Source organism: Heloderma suspectum, chromosome 6 (assembly GCF_057233095.1).
Source record: "Heloderma suspectum isolate Gila_16-S chromosome 6, 16-S_ref, whole genome shotgun sequence".
NCBI lineage: Eukaryota > Metazoa > Chordata > Lepidosauria > Squamata > Helodermatidae > Heloderma > Heloderma suspectum.
In genome coordinates this window covers 56,736,182-56,751,778 of record NC_139463.1, presented here as the reverse complement: position 1 = coordinate 56,751,778, position 15,597 = coordinate 56,736,182, and the positions used below count along the sequence as shown (strand labels likewise).

Below are 15,597 nucleotides of genomic sequence, written 5' to 3'. Positions count from 1 at the left end.
CAGAATAATGGGCTCAAGATACAGGAAGCCAGATTGCGGCTGAACATCAGGAAAAGCTTCCTGGCTGTTAGAGCAATATGACAATGGAACCAATTCCCTGGGGAGGTGGTGGGCTCTCCCACACTGGAAGCATTCAAGACGAGGCTGGACAGCCACCTGTCAGGGATGCTCTGACTTGGGTTCCTGCACTGAGCAGGGGGTTGGACTCGGTGGACTTGTAGGCCCCTTCCAGCCATACTATTCGATGATTCTATGATACCTGTTCTGGATGGGGTTGCACTCGCCCTAGAGGATCAGGTTCATAGTCTGAGGGTGCTCCTCGAACCACCTTTGTCACTGCAGGCTCAAGTGGACTTGGTGACGGAGTGCCTTTTACCAGCTTCGCTTGCTACATCAGCTACAGCTGTCCTGGATAGGGATAGTCTGGCTGCAGTGATTCATGCCTCGGTAACCTCAAGCCTGGACTACTGCAATGCGCTCTACGCGGGGCTTCCCTTGAGACTGGTCTGGAAATTGCAGCTGGTGCAGAATTCAGCAGCAAGGTTGCTGAGTGGGCCAGCCTACCATGACCTTGTTATGCCTTTGCTGAGAGAACTATACTGGCTGCCAATTATTATCAGGCCAGGTTCAAGGTGATGTTTTGGCACATAAGGGTGCAATCCTATGCATGTTTAGACAGAAAAAGAAGTCCTACAACTCCCAGCATTCCCCAGCCTTTGGCTGGGGAGTTGTAGGACTTCTTTTTCTGTCTAAGCATGCATAGGATTGCACCCTAAGGCCCTAAACAACCAGGCTCCCTGAGGGAGTGCCTTCTCCCATAGCAACCTACCTATTCAAAGAGTTACAGGTCAGAGTCTCCTGGTTGTTCTGTCATCTGCACATGTACATCAAACCGCGACTGGGGAAGGGTCTTTTCTGTTGTGGTGCCTCCACTTTTGCCATTCTCTCCCCCTGCAGTACAACATCCTCCATGGAGTTTCGGTGCTTGTTAAAAACTCATCAATTTAACCCAGGCATTAGCTGATTAAGCTATGGCAAACCTAGACAGCATAGTAAGAAGCAGAGACATCACCTTGACGACAAAGGTCCGTCTAATCAAAGCTATGGTTTTCCCAGTAGTAATGTATGGCTGTGAGAGCTGGACTATAAGGGAGGCTGAGCGCCAAAGAATGGATGCTTTCGAACTGTGGAGCTGGAGAAGGCTCTTACGAGTCCCCTGGACTGCAAGGAGGTCAAATCAATCTTAAAGGAAATCAACCCTGAGTGCTCATTGGAAGGACAGATACTGAAGCTGAAGCGCAAATATTTTGGCCACCTAATGCGAAGAGAAAACTCTCTGGAAAAGACCCTGATGCTGGGAAAGACTGAAGGCAAAAGGAGAAGGGGACGGCAGAAGGTGAGATGGCTAGATAGCATCACCGATGCAATGAATATGGACTTGAGCACGCTCCGGGAGAGAGCGCAGGACAGGAAGGCCTGGCGTGCTATGGTCCGTGGGGTCACGAAGAGTCGGACATGACTGAACGACTGAACAACAACAACAAGAGTAATACTTGGTAGATGTTGTTTTTATCTTTGTATTTTATTTTAATTGTTTTTTAATTGGATTTTGTATACCGCCCTGTGATTTGGTAGTGAAGGGTGGTATAAAAATATTTTCAATAAATTAAAAAAAAAAACCATTAGGATTAGGAGTACTGTATGCATCGTAGAGTACACCCATGTGGACTGAACTGATCTGTATAGCCCTTCCATCTCAGGAAAGGGTTGGGGATTAGCCATAGCACATATATAAATTACATATGTATAAATTCATATATTCAGTTTTATATGCAGTGAGCCTCCCTCACCCCATATACCATATTCCTAGATTTTCTGAGTATGTGAAGCAAGTTTTAACAGTGAAGACGATACATTCTACTAATGTCCAGAAGGTGCCACTCCATTATGATTATTTCACACCTTCCAACCCTTGACATCGAAAAACGGTTCTGGACGTGAGTCCTGGCTGAAATGTCCTGGCTAACACTTAGGGGTTGTTTGCAGAGCGTGACACCCCACTGTGGGTGATTTAACCCATGGTCAGGCTGCATTGTGTGGGGGATGTGTGCGGCAGCCATTTTGAATATGCAATCTCCGTTTGGAGGTTGTCAGGTTGTGCGAACCCAGTGAGCGTGGGTTAAACCACCTTCACATAATGCATGGGCTGTTTGACTCATGCGTAACCCACACTCACTGGGTTCGCACGACATGACAACCCCCGAGCGGTGTCTGCATATGCAGCTGGCGCCCACGGGTGCCCTGGCTTGTTGGGGTTAAATAACCCACAACGAGCCCAGTCACTGGGTCAATACAGATGACCCTTTACCAAGTAGTAAGTTATCACAGTGTATATATGCACGTGGGAAGCTGGTTGTCTTTTGTAGCCTCTGCCAAGATAGTGAGGAGAATTTTATCATGCCCGTTATTGAACAGAAAATCAGGAACATAATAAAATTCTCCTTACATCCGGGGCAGAGTGACACTACAGATAAACAGGGGCACAGTTGCTTTTTTTTTTTTTTTTACTGCTGGGAGTTGGGAAGGTGCTTGTGGGATTTTCTACCTCAGGTGCCTAAATATCTTGGCTGGCCTTGGGCACTGCGCACCTTGATTAGAGTGTGTGTGTGGGGGGAGCACCATTTGCTGCTCTGCCTCAGGCAGCGACATGCCTTGCACTGGCCCTGTGTGTATGTAAAGTTGGCAACATTTTCCCCTAGTCCCAGCTGCTTTTAACAGCAGCTTGATCTGCAGACGTGATATGAGTAGGTGATAACATTTCTCTCCAGGGCTGGCGTCAAGGGTAGGCATGGCTGGGCGCCTGCCAAGGGCCCACACCCCAGCAGGGGCCCACTGACAAGAGCCCCCTGGTCCTGCTCCTCCTCTTCGCCATTGCCGCCTGCCTCTCCCTCTGGCCCAGACAACCGTGGTGGGGAGGGAGTGGAGCAGCAGAAGCCACGGTTGGCCTGCTCCCTGCCGGTCAAGCAAGCCAGTGGCGGCCATGAGGGGAGAGAGGCTGAGGTGCAACAGCAGCGGATGGCAACGGAGGTGGGAGCCTCCTGAGGGTGTCTTGCCCAAGCGCCCCCAGAAGCCTTGAGCCGGCACTGTTTCTCTCTATACTCTGCTAAACATCATGTCTGCATCTAAAACGGACGATAGAAACACAGGGACAATTCTGGCCTTTTCCCCCCGGTCAGTTGTCAGCAAGATGCCTGTGCACAGCAGCACGTTGCTCCTTGACAAAGGATCGTCTGGCACATAGCTGCCCAGTGCTGGGGCACAACGCTCCGCTCCGGAGTAGCTGTGGCAGCAACTGCCTCCCCTCAGCGCAGCAGTCTCCGGGCCAAAGAGTACTCCAGCGGCTTCTTCAGGCCTCGCAGCTGGCGCGACCAAATCCTGGCCTGGGCAAATGCATTCCGACGCAGAGAGGGCCGCCACACGCGAGGAGAGGCCGCCCTGCCGCACATTCATGCTCTCCCTGCAGTCCTCCGGTGACACTAAATATTAATGAGTGGCCTACATTAAAAACCACCAGCACCTGACTCCCCCGCTCCGGCCCCCCTCTCCTTCTGCAGGGCAGCTGCCCTCACGCATCACCGCAGAGACCATCTTCTTCACCAGCAGGAACCGGCCCTCCCTCGCTCGCTCCTTCCCTTCCCTTCTTCCCCCTCCCCGTCACTGCCAACTGGGGACTCGCCAGAAGGCAAAGGGGGGCTGGTACAGCTGAGCAGGAGGAGAACAGCACCAGCTGTGCATTCATTTCCAGAGGTTTTCCTTCGAGCCCGGCCTTGCTTTTCCTCCTTTCTTAGGAGGCAGTGGCAGGAAAGACTGGCGGAAGAATTTGCGAATTAGAAACGGGGGTGGCAGAGCGGGGCACAAAGGTGTGTGTGTGTGCAGACCCTCTTTGCAGAGCAGCCCTTGTCCCGCCAAGTAAGGTCAGGAGAAGCCAAGCAAGTGGGTCTTCTTTGGGCTGCTTGCTTTCGCTCCCCACCCCACCCCCAGCAGGAACAGAGTTGCCAACTGACCAGGAAAACAATGGTCTGGCCAGTTTGGGGTGGTTTTTTTTTTTGCTTTTGCTTGTAGGCCAGCTGCTAGAAAAGCAAGGGACAAGGCTCCGTACCGCCTGTCCAGCCCGCTTCAGCTGCTTTATTTCTAGCTATACACCAAGTTAGGCGAACAGACAGCTTTTGTGTTGGGCTCTGCTCCAAAACTGCCAGAAACCATGGGGTGGCACCTCCTAGGCCCTCCCTCTATCGCAGACCCCTTTTGGACTCCACCCTCAGAGCTACTTCAGGAACCAGAACTTGTATTTCAAGACAGCTGGCAACCTAGGGATGAATCGCTACAAGCAGAATAGGGCTGAGGAGGTTTAAGAACATAAGAAGAGCCCTGCTGGATCAGACAAGGGTCCACCTAGTCCAGCATTCTGTTCACACAGTGGCCAACCAGCTGTCAACCAGGAACCCACAAGCAGGGCGTGAGTGCAACAGCACCCTCCCGCCTGTGTTTCCCAGCAACTGGTGCATGTAGGCTCACTGCCTCTGGTACTGGAGGGAGCACAGAGCCATCAGCACTAGTAGCCACGGATAGCCTTTTCCTCCAGAAATTTGTCCAACCCCTTTTAAAGCCATCCAAAGATACAGGTTTCTATCTTCATGTTGCATTGAGTTCATTCACAAATGTTTAGCGTGGTGGGTGCATTATTCCCCATGCTCACCAAACTCCAGCAGGGCTCCTGGGCCTTCTACCAACTGCACGAGTAGAAATTCAGAAAGTGAAACTTTTCTCAGATCGGAAAAGCAGCTGCCTGCTGAATTTCCTCCTTTCAAACAGCAGTTGAAGTTTAAAGCCAAGCAAGTGCAGTTGCAGGGAACAAGAGGGGAAAGTTGGCAGCCCTGCATTTAGCATGCTCACAACTGTGAGTAGACTCTTTTAGATTCTGCATCGGGGCTACCCCAATTCTGCACCAACAAAACCTTTTGCCCTGAAGCTCCACCCCCGGCAAATTCTCTGTCTTCTAAGATTTCAGAGCATGTTGTCAAGCATACCTTCTTAACCATGAAGGCTAGAAACATCTTAATGGAAACTGAAATTGCCCGGAAGCTGCGCCGGAGACAACATTTTGTGCTGGTGCTCTTGCTCTTGCTGGTGTGCTCCCCCCGCCCCCGCTGAGGAAACAGCGCCCTGGGTATACCTTTGCCAAATTTTGGCTAGATTTTAGGGTATGTCTGCACAAGCAATTCAAACCACTTTCAAGCCTATTTAATCATGATTTCCAGCTGGGGAAATCCAAGGCTTGTGAAGAGGCCTAGGCATCACTAATTCAGTTCTCAGCGACTTCACAACAGGGTCAATCCTGAGGGATGGCTGAGAGGAATCAGGATAGCTAACCCGTTTTCAAACTGGTTTGCATTTTCATGTAAGTGCAGACTATTAATGTGGTCTCATCTTGGTAGCAGTGTGCAGCAAAAAGGTCAGCACACACAATTAAGCAGCGGGGAGCCAGGGTTCATCTGAAAGCAAATTCTGTTAAGTTACTGGGCACAGAAAATAACGGCAGCTACTACGCTGTATATAGCCTTTGGAATAAGTTGGTTGCTTTCCAAGCTTGTTTGTCCTCACAGATAATCACAAATACTTCCATCTTACTGGGGGTAGGATAGGCTGAGAGTCTTGTCCATGGCTGACCTTTGGAGTTTACAGCTAAGGAATGGTGGGAACTTGCGTTAAAACTCGATTTGATCACTTGTCGCAATACTTTGCTTGTGAAGGGTATGAAAAGAGCACCTCTAAATTTGTGCAGTGTGCATGTCCCTCACCGATGTATAATATTCACCATACAAGACTGGGGGAGAGGAGCAACAAAGAAATAGGACTGGTTTCAAGGTAGGCTTTAGTCTGACTCCTGACAATTCATATTTTAGAAATGAAGCTCTAATTTGAATTCTGACATTCCAGAACAGAACAGAATCACAGTGATCTCACTAGCCAAACTGTGAAGTACTTAGGAAGAAGGGAGCAAATGGGTGGTCCACTGTAAAACACACACACTGTTTTTCAGATAAATATCAGCTGTCAATGTTTAATTCAACCCTACAATCACAATGTCAGCAGAACCAAGGCCTAGAATGTATGGCTTCATCCCTGAACCCTGTTTTCAATGCCAGGGTTTAGAGTTTGAACATATGCCATTGAGAGAGGAGTGGGGCACTGTCTTCAGGCTATATGATTATTCCTCAGGAGCGACGATACGAGGGCTGGGTGACTTCTCCCCCTTCTAGGGCTTCATTCCCTTGGGGGTAATATGTGGGGAGCCAGGTAGTGCGTGGGACCAGGTCCAACCACTCTGCCACTTGCTTCTCCTCTTCCTTCCAGTGAGCAGAGGCAGATCGCTCTTGCAGGCCGTCTCAGCTGATCTCTCACAGAGGACTCAGCGCAGGGGTAGGCATCGTTTTCGGGCTCGAGGACACATGTGGCCACTTGCAAAACTGCCCTGGGCACCACCACTACGTAGGCACGCTGCAGAGGAAAGCTTCGGCCTGCAGCCCCTGGCCATCCCCATTTCCTAAAAACACCCATCTCAGAGCCCCATGTGTGGCCCAGGGGCCTTCATGGGAAAGGAAGAGGAGAGCAGCTGCAGGCCCTCTCTTTGCTTTGAAATGTTGGGATTTCAAAAAATAAAAAGTATGGGGGGTGGCGGCAGGGCACCTCAGTGGGCACCAAGGAAGGTGCCCGAGGGAGCAGTGGTGCCCACAGGCCCCATGTTTGCCTACACCTGACTTAGGGGACTCTTAAAATTAGGACCTAGCGCTGCCAGGTGCCCACTCCTAACCTATATCCAGACATCGGATGACTTACTGGTTCTACACATTGAGTGACAGTTGCTACAATAATCAAAAGGGGTTATATATTAGGTGCGCTTGCCAAAGACATATATCCTTTTGTTTCAAAAGGATGACTCTTTGGCCTCTGTCAATAGTTGCTCTCATTCTGATCTTGTTGATTTTCTCCCATTATGAAATTCAGTGCAGCGTATATGGGGTTCCCAGGAAATCTCCCATCAAGGCACTGACCAACCCCAAGCCTGCTAGCTATAGGGGGCTGCATGCTATGCCTTCAGACCATGCCCTTATGAGGGGTGTAACCACAACACTCTTCACATACTCAACAGCTAAGCTGCAGTTTAATCTTGAATATTTCCAACAGCAGGCCTTTACGCCTTGCTGAGAATCATGCCTTGTGCATCCTCACCCCCAACTGACCTTTGAAAGGGCTCCCCTGATATAAACAGAGCACCTCTGAGCATGTGCAGAGTGCCTCTCCCCCCACCACTGAGCAACCATAGCTTCCCCGCTGCCACGCACGCACACACTTCAGCTGGGAAGATGCAGCTACCCGGAAGTCTTGGCTCCTCAGAGAAAAGGTGCTGGAGTTTAAGTAATGATAAATGCGAGTCTCGACTGACTGGAGCCAAAAGTAGAGAGAAGCTGCTAACATACATCATGAGACCCATGCCTTGCCCCCAGAGGTCTCTCCCAGTTGGCCTGGGCTTGTCCTTAGAAGTGGGGGGGCGGCAGTTATTCTCTTTGATTCCTTGCCTGTCCTGCACACACGTCACACACACACTCTATCCACTTGCCTTCATGCTGTGCTCCATCCAAACAGCCCAAAGTGGCCCTTGATTGATGGCAGTGTTTGCCCACTAAGCGCACCCTGCGGTCCAATCCTTGCACGTTCCCCAATTCCTCCCCAGTCCCTATTCAAAGACCGACGGTATCTCATGTTGGTCCCCGAGGTGCTATTAATTAAAAATACATCCAATTAAATGGCAGGTGAGGACGTGCACAAGCTCCCTCCTCGTCCTGCTACGATTGGCTCATCTGCGCTTTGATTCGAACGAGACACAGGGAGAGGCTACAGGAGGGTTCTCTGAACCTGTGCCAACATAGGCCATGCCAGCCTGTTCGGGCAGTGCTGTGTGTGTGTATGCACAAGAGACGCGGCAGGCTGATTTCCATAGCCGGTGGTTGGCATTATTATATTTCATCAGCTGCGGCCTGCCCCATTTTTATATTCTCCTCCCAAGTACGAAGCCTGAAAGAAGAAGAAAGATCCTCTAGCAGAGAAGCAGTTTGCTAAGTCAACAACAGATCCATTTAAATAAGGCTACTGGAGAGGCTTGCAAGCAAAGATTTGGCTACTGATTTCAAACCAAGATGTGAACTTCCATTTCTCCCTGTCTCTGGAGCACCCTAGCCTCTCTGGGTCCTTTTGTAACTGCCTTTCTGTTCCTCAGCTGCTACTTGACGCTTTACCTCAATCCCCTGGACTCCCAAGTCTGAGTCAACACAGACCTTACACAAGAGATCCATGGTTGCTTCTCTTGGATGGGAGGCTGCCTGGGAATCAGGCTTCCTGCACTGAGCAGGGGGTTGGACTTGATGGTCTTGTAGGCCCCTTCCAACTCTATGATTCTCTGATCTTTTTCTTTGGTTAAAAGCAGGTGTGATGCTGAGGGAGGGGGCCTTAACCATTTCCCTGCATGCTGTTTCCCCAACTTAAATAACTCTCAAAACCTGCTAATAGATGGATGAGTGGGAAGGTACAGTGCAGGATCTCTGGATGCTGAATTATTCAACAAATACCATTTTTACTCTTGTGTTGTGACACACTTGCAGAATATATACAATCCCAGCAAGCAGTTCATATGCTTTACTTGTTACTTTACTAACGGCACAAATTTAAGACAGTCTTGTCCTTTAATGATGGAGCCCGAAAGGGGGAAGAGTTAAGGGGGATAACATTCCATTTCAACACTGTATTGCTATCTCAGCACCCAGTTATCAACAATGATCAATAACAACCATAGTGACTATCCAGGATGTAGCCAAATTCACAGAATTCATGGGCTCATATTGTGAAGAATCTGTGCTTCTAAATACTGCACTAGTGGGTGGAGCCAGGGCCGGTTCTTCCATTAGGCAGAGTGAAGCCGCTGCCTCAGATAGCAGATGCAGGGGTGGGGGGAGAGCAGTGGCAAGGTGTTGGAGGACAGAGCGGAGTGTGCTGTGAAGCCTCCTTTCCTCCCACCCCCCTAGCCTGCTGCCCTCAGGTGCAGTGAAGGACACTGTCCTGGCTCCAGTGTTAAAGTTAGATTCAGCTGCCAGACCAGCCAGCATCTGTATATGGAATGGGTGTTGGGAGACCTTGTTCTGTGCCTCAGGCAACAAAATGTCTTGGTCCAGCCCGTAGTGACTGGTGCCACAGCTGCCTTTGTGCTCCAAAGCTGACACATTTAAAATAGGATTGGCTTCCTCTTCAAAAGCCCCATTGAATACAGTGAGATTTACTTCTGAGAATACGAGCCCATGAATTCTGTAAGTGTCTGTCTATATTCCGGAGAGTTACTACATCTGTTATTGGTCACTGTAGATTATTATGTGTTGAACATGAGTCGAATCCAATGTTAGCCCTACTTTGAGTAGATCTATTGAAATGAATGCAACTTAGGTTAGTCATTCAAAGTCCCATTCATTTCAATGGGTCTTCTCAAAGTAGGACTAACATTGGATTCAGTCCATAGAAATTGCACTTTTGAATGGATTTTTTAAATGGAATCTGATGAGTACTAGAAAAATAACTAAGATGAGTACTAGAAAAATAACTAACAAAACCAACATTTGAAAATGCTGAAGTTTTAATCAACGTATAGTTTGTATGAATAACTTCCCATTCCAAATGTTGAGGTTCTGGCATTGAAAATAGGTTCCCAGGCTGAAAATTAAGCTATGCCTGTGAGACAAACATCATAACACAGTGTAGCGATATACACACACCAGTGTGATATTGAAAAGAGGAGTGGGAAGCGAAATGGAACACAAAAGGGGAAGTCTTGTGGTAGGCCGGAAGGTGGGCTTATTCCCAATGCTGTGTGGAAGAAGCTCCATAAAGGTGTTCCCAGCTTTGGAATCTGCTGCATTTCTTGCCGACTTCACATTCCCGCTAATTGGAGATTTTAATCTTCAGCGACTTTCTGCTCAGGGGTGCTGACAGGATCACCAGCTGTGCAGCTATTCCAGAAGCGGCGGCTTTTTAATCAAGCCATCTTGGCAGGGAAGGTGGGATGGTGGAATTGGGGAAGGGGAGGGGGTGGTTAAGGGGATGAGGATGGAGAGGGCTTGGAGCTCAGCCCCAAACAGACAGACCCGGGGGAGGGAAGAGGCGGCTGGCTTTCCCCAGCAAAAGCCAAGGGTGGCAAGATCCAGGAGAGAGACACTGCGTTCGGGCTTACATATACCGCCGCTCTCTACTGGCAGGTTTGTGCTGTAGTGTGATCAGATGACCTGTCGGTCTGTTGCCCCTTGTTGATAGGCAACTAGAGAGGCATGTCTTCTGACAGCCCTGCAAGCAGAGGGCTGTCCTCTGTAAAACAGGACACATGGCCAACCCACTATCATCATCACATCTTCTGGCAGCAAATTCCACATTGTTAGCATGCACTGTGTGAAGGAGTATTTTATTTTTTCCATCTTGAACCTACAGCCAATAATTTGGTGATCCCCAAGTTCTGGTATTATGAGAGAAGGTGAAAATCTTCACTTCCTACTCACTGCTCCTAATTGTATAAACATCTATCATGCCCTCCCATCATGTCATCTAAGGTTGCAATTGTATAGACACTTACCTAGGAGCAAGTCCCATGGAACTCAGTAGGGCTTACTTCTGAGTAGACATACATAGGATTGTACTGGCAGTTTTCTTAATCAAGGAGAGTGGAACTCTGACTCTTTTCGCGCACTGAAGGTGCTTCAACCCTTTGGTTACTTCCATTGTCATTTCCTGCACCTTTTTCAGCTCTGTGATATCCTCTCCGATCACAATATTCACAGTGTGGCCACACCAAGGATGAAGGACCCATAGCCTTTACTTTCACTACAGACTTTTATCATTTGTATACCTGTCTAACAGTCATAATTCTCCCAGCCCTCAGGAACTGGGCAGAACTGTAGTTTGATGAGCATGCAGAGAATTTTCTACCAGCGATCACAGGTTCTACCGATCCCAGGGATCCCTGATGAGAGGGAATGACCGTTTAACCAGTTGACAGCCCTTCTCTCCTTAACTTCACCATCATCCTGGGAAGTGGAGCACCCATGCTTCCAATATGCCTAAGACAGCTTTGTGGATCCGGGGCTCCGCTGGAATTTGAACTGAACGAAAACAAATGCTCAATAAAATAGGCCTCACAACATTCATGTACATATACACACATGCATACTCACCTCCCCCCCCTTTCCTATGATATCCCTGCCTGTGACCTTCACTCCTCCAACTCTTCATCATCCTCAGGTGCCTGAAAGCCTCATGCTTCTGGGCCTGATCCCACTCATCCTCCTTCGCTGCCCCTTAGGCCTGGCCCTCCCTGGACACGCATGTGGTGCCATCTCCTCCTCCTCCTCCAAATCCCTCCTCAGAGATCACCTTTTCCATGAAGTCTTTGTCTTATCCCTCAGTCCTTGACCTCAGCCGTAACCATCAAGCCCAGGTAGGTCTAAATGCATTTCCTCACATCCAGCCCTTGTCACCTCACCCTCCCCTCGTCATCTTCCCCACTGCCAGTTTTAGATTGCAAGCGCTTTGGTGGCAGGGACTTGCCAGTTTGTTTTGTTTTGCTGCTTAAGGAATTTTGTAAAAAGCCAAGTACATGGATGGTGCTCTGTAAACTATCAGCTGATCTGCATAAAGTGTATTGCTTTTCATATTTCTAAGAACAGAATGCCAGTTGTTTTAGTGGCCGGTTTTAGGTTTCTTTGATGTAAAATCAGGGAAATGGGGCGGGTCTTTTCTCCTGTGTGACACAAATTAGCATGAGACCCAGCTTTGGGTTTTATTACAAGATTATCTTCAGCTAGTCAGCAAGGAATGGAGCCTTTTGCTGCATTCTGAGGCCCCAAGAACCGTCTCTGTCTCAATATAGCTGACTTCTTTGGCTGCAAAGGTCTCTCTTCAGCAAGTGGTAAAAGAAAATGAAACCAAAACAGAGCTCAGATGGGGTTAACAGGCCATGATGACCCAAAAGGGAGATGCCAGAACAGCCCTCCACTGAAATGAAATGCTGGAAAGGTTTATTGGCGTGCGCTGCCCCCTTGTGTCTGAAAGAAATGTTGACGTTTCCATCAAGAGCAAACCAACAATTTGCCACATCCAAAGTCCTGTATTTCACTGCACGACAGGACTGATGCAGCACTCCCAAGTGCTTCTCATGTTATCTTGATGGTTTTTACAACAACCATGCAACGATATGCCAGCCATGCACATTTTTATTTTATTTCAAATATTTCTATCTTGCTTTTCCAATATTGCTCAAAGCACCTGTCACTATTCTTAAAAATATCATTAAAAAAACATTCCACAACAAATATTAAAAGCAGCAGGGTGGGGGAAGGAATAAGCAGACTCAAATAATGGCATGGCAAAAAACCCAACCTTCTTCACACAGCGCCTGTGAAAGCATTGTAGGCCCTCCACAAATATCTCTGGAAAGCGTATCCACAGACATGATACCCCTGTAGAAAAGTCTCTCTCCAGTTGCCATCCGTTAATTTCAGAAGGTGGCGGTAGACAGAAATCTAAGCCAGGAGTGGAGAACCTCTGGCCCTCTAAATGTTGCATAGGATTGCACCCTAAATGTTGTTGGACTACAATATCCATCATCCTTGACCATTGACTAAGGGGAGCCGGGAGTCCAACACCATCTGCAGGGCCACAGTTTTCCCATCCCTGATGTAAGAGATGGGGCAAGCTTATGAGGGAGAAGGCTGCCCTTCAATTTACCCTGGGCCCAGGACACTACAGATGGGGAACTGAGGCTGAGAGAAGTAATGGCTTGCTTACAGCCACTCACAGCAACTTAGGGAGGCATCTTCTACTGAGTCAAACCATTGGTCCAGCCAGCTCACTATTTTCTAGCGATTCCCAAAGTCTCCCCCACACACACACACACCCCACTTGAAAATGGCTGGGGGCTTCAGCAGAGCCCTTAATAAATCTTTTTTTGATTCTACAAATCAAAGTACATAACTCACATTTTAATAACATTTTTTCTTCATTGTCGGTATCATTGTCCAGTCGGAGTCTGAGACTCTAATCACAACACCATTCTGGCTCTCTAATTATACTCAGGACATGTCTGCAGTACACAAACAAACAAACCTACATTGATTTTAGGTGTTAAGACTTCCGCCCTGCAACACTTCAAGAAATGGAGCTCTATGTGGAGCCCAAGAATGACTGGGCAGTGGATTTTCAGGAGCTTCACAGAACTACAATTCCTAGCGGAAGTCATGATGACTATTAAAAAGAGGTTTTGGACAATTTTCTATTTGTAGTATAGACCTGACCTTACTTTACAGGGCTGTTTCAATAGGGGCATGAGAATGGCATTGTCCTCACTGGTTCATCCTCTCCCTCCCTCCCAGATGCTCCCAGGCTTGCACAGGCAGGATTTTTAAAGATGGGGGGGGGGGGATCTACTTTGGTTAGAGTGCCATCTGGTGGCCGTCTAACTGTTGTTCATTAATACTAAATTTGGAGAAGATCATAATTTTAAATAGAGTTGGAAAAAGTGGTTTGAGAGAGCCATCACTTCCCATGGTGTACAGATGCATTTTTTTTGCCACACTGTTGCCTTTGATCAAACAGGTGTTTCAGGCTTTAAAGCAATTAAAAAAAAAAATCTGCCCAAACAATTTATCAGAAGTGAGAGTGGAATGACTGATACTTATCATTACACAGCTAACTCTCTTTCCAACGGCCTTCAGCTCTCTGGGAAAAATTGAACTATTGACTATCTCCAAAGTGACAACGGCACTACTAAACATGTATATAATGTTTACACTCTGTAATCCTTAAAACAACCTGGGTCTCAGAAATGGTGTTGAGAAGCTCAGGCTTGCTGTCCTGCGAGACCTGAACCTCCAGCAAAGGCTGCCTTATCAGGAGTGACTCAGGACTTCCAGGCCATTCAGTGGTGTGCTTACGTACTTTTAGACTCTGGTCTTACATAGAGGTAGGGATGTACGAATTTTGTAAAATCTGTTCCATCTGTGTGTCACAGATTGTCAGGTACCTTTCATTTCATCCTCTGCTCATTGGCAGAATAAGATTTTTTCCAGTTTCCTGAATATGTGCAAATCTGCACTTGTGCAAATTTCAACTTGCAAAAATGTGCAAATTCCCCCAATGTGCAAATCTTTCCCCAAAATGCACATTTTCATGATTTAGCCTATGTGAGAAATGCATATTTTTGGCCAGTATTTTTTTTTATGTTACATATTTTTCTGCAAATAAATTTGCATAAAATTCAAGAAAGTCAAAATACCACTCTGCAAGTCTGCAGAATCTGTGAAACTCGAGAACAGCCAGTCCACTGCGGAATAGAAATTCAAACTCATTTGATTCTGTTGCAGATTTCTCTGACATCCCTACATAGAGGTGTACTCCAAAGAGAAGATTCAGTCCAGATCCCACTTCAGTAAGCAGATCTTGGTCCTCCTCAGGCACAACCTGTTTGCCTCAGGTCCAAAGTGGGGCCTCACTTTGGAAGTCTGAGGCTTCGCATGCTGGCTACAATATTTTTACATTTTGATGGAACTGGATGAAATTTGCAGACACAGCCACCCCTTCTGATGAATGAAACCTGGAAAATTTCAGACAAAGGTGCAGGGGTTTCTGTGCTACGCATTTGCAGTTCGAGGATTTTTTTTTTTAAAGGAGATTCCTATAACTTTTTAATTTCTTGGGATAAATTGGTGAAATCTGTGGGCATAGTTGCCCCTTCTGAGGGGACAAACCCAGTCCAATTTCAGACAAATGTTCAGGGTGGGGGTTGTGTGCAAGGGGAGTCTTTAAAGTTTTGGGAGAAAGGGGGTCACTTTTCTGTTTTGGGGGGCAAATTGTATGAAAATGGCATACACTGTAGAGGTGCCCCTAGGTAAGTAATCTGCACAATATCAGAAGGATATTTCATGTCATCAGCCAAATACATGTGGCAGGCTTGGTGTTCTTGACCAGCCAGGGAGACGTTGGTCTAGATGTGTGTGTGTGGGGTGGGGGTGGGGAGTTCTTTGACTCCCTTCTCACAGCACTTCCTATTGAGGTTTAGACTTGCGGCCCCTACTCCTCTCACATGGGATGATGACTGACTATTAGGATAGCCACTGCCAGAAACATGAAATCAGAGGGATCCTTGAATGCCCTTGGGGAGTTTCTCTTGCAATGCGTGGAGCTCCTGTCAATGCTCTAGTCACTCTGTGGGGTAGAGAAGTGATTCAGGGACTAGACACAATTGCTTCTAGTCACCCTCCTCCACCTGTTCAGCCCGCAGGGGAGCTGGGGGCAAAGAAGCAGAGTTGGCTACAATGCAGGTAGCAGAGAAGTCTGAGTGAATCTGACAGAAAACATCTAAGGACTAGTTCTCAGGTCTACACTGTGATGGTGATAGCAGCAAAGCAGCAGTACTTCTCTGCCACCCCTGTATCCATGCGAGTGCCATCCAGC

The 15,597-nt window shown here is 47.8% G+C and overlaps 1 protein-coding gene across 2 annotated transcripts in view; it reads right to left on the bottom strand.

Moving 5' to 3' along the window:
* Positions 1 to 6,098: 6,098 nt before the first annotated feature.
* The window catches only part of CDK12 (cyclin dependent kinase 12), a 61,296-nt gene continuing 51,797 nt past the window's right edge, over positions 6,099 to 15,597 (bottom strand). The window contains exons 17-19 of one of the 2 annotated variants that reach the window (XR_014783800.1): positions 13,125 to 13,228; positions 10,724 to 11,249; positions 6,099 to 8,133 (exon numbers count right to left, since the gene is read on the bottom strand). The gene's annotated coding sequence lies outside the window, so the exon portion shown is untranslated. Of the gene's footprint in view, positions 8,134 to 10,723; positions 11,250 to 12,342; positions 13,229 to 15,597 lie in introns of those variants that run through there. The other variant, XR_014783799.1, reaches the window with a different exon arrangement.